The following is a 1,785-nucleotide window of genomic DNA, read 5'->3' as shown; positions in this document are numbered from 1 at the left end:
AAATAGATTCATTAATTTTGTTCATGCTATGAGCAAACATTTTCTACATTTTATGAAAGAAGATTTTATATACTATTAAAAATTTTAATTATTCCAGCAGCTATCCTAATAATTTAAAATTTTAATGAAGTAGAAAAAAGTAAATAATTTAGCAGATGATCTGAATATTTTTAAGATATGACTTAATAAAACAGCTTTTAACCAACAACTGAACAATACACATCAAATCTAAAAAGAAAAAGCTGAGTGTAACTTGAAAAATTTGGACCCCAGTTACTTTTAAAGCAAATAGTACTGCTATCCTGTACTTATTCTTTAAATATGCTTTTCTTTCCAATCAGTGACACAACCTAGGGGTTGAGTGTTGAAAGTAGCTGAAGAAAATTGCTTACATTTAAATAAATGAAGGAAAAAGTAGCAGTCATTTTTTAGCATGAATATGTCTAACCAATGACCCTTCGCTTTGTCCACATTAAACTCTCCCTAAGAGATTAAGGCACTTTTGACAGCACTTTTGAGAAGTACAAAGGGAAGTTGTAGAGACAATTGCCAATATTCCCCTCTCCCTGAAAAGTCAGATTTCAGAACAATCTTCCAGAGACAAAAGACTTTTTCTGATATACTGGCTGTTCCTTTAAACAAATATGTATGAGAGAGGGAAAGACAAGAAGCCCTATGGGCTTTTACTGACCCAGGGACTAATCATAAAAGAAGGCTGCCCAGAATATAGTATTTCCAGAAGTCCTTTTGTTTAGTGACGGGGACATTTCTTTCATTTGGGGGCCATATACCGCTATGGTAAAATTTAGGAGGAGTGAGGGTAAATCTCTCATGATAGCATTCATGGTGTTCACTGAAACTGTCAAGGCCCTCTACTTTCTGTGCTCATGGTAGCTCATCTGCATCAACCCATTGGTTCTGGCCACTGTGTCATAAAGGGAAATGATGTGGTCCTTCCCAGGCTGGAACATTAAGTACCACTGCAAGACCCTCCAGAGTTCTCTATTCCTTCTGCCACAGTGATTGGCAGCCTTCTAGCCAGTGACTGTCTGCGATGCAGAGTGAGGAGAACATGATCCAAAGATGCAAACCTTCCCCGGTTGACTGGGCAGCATAAATGAGATATAAACGTGTTTTAAGCCACTGAGATTTTGGATGGCTTGATTCCCAGAGCATCCTGACCCATTCAGCTTTCTTTTGTAAAGTGGGACAAGACTATCTGAAAGGCGAGATAAGAAAAAAGAGAGCCCGCATTATACTAAAGAAGAGTATAATATCAAACTCGTGCTCCGCGCACTGAGTCCTTTAAACTATCTATGCTGTACACCCTTTTTAAAAGACTCTACTTAGCCCGGTATGAAGGTTTTTAAAAAGTAAAATTTTTAAATACTTTGCCAAAAGCTAACAGGGAAATCTCTGTGGAAAACAAAAGATATTCATGATCATTCCTCATCTAATTTCAGAGAATTACATTCAGTTATTTTAAATAATCTAGTCTAAATACCATTTAGCTAAGTACTTATTAACCAAATATGTCACAATACACTGAAAGTAAAGAAAAACCAAGGGCAACAATGTCAACACTCATCATAGTGAAACTCTCACCTCCCCTCACCTATCAAGGAAACTCAGATTCTTGTCCTTCTACCAAAGGTTCAACAACAAAGAGCTTGCTTAAGAAAAGGTTCTTTAAATGACAGGTCTTCCAACCCTACAGTTGGTCAACAGAGTGTCCTCCTCACTGGAGAAAGGAAAGGTTAGGGATATGGCCTGTCTTTGTGTTTG

This window comes from Miniopterus schreibersii (genome assembly GCF_964146895.1).
Source record: "Miniopterus schreibersii genome assembly, chromosome: 8".
Lineage (NCBI taxonomy): Eukaryota > Metazoa > Chordata > Mammalia > Chiroptera > Miniopteridae > Miniopterus > Miniopterus schreibersii.
The sequence above is the reverse complement of the archived record's forward strand: the minus strand, read 5'-3'. Positions refer to the sequence as shown.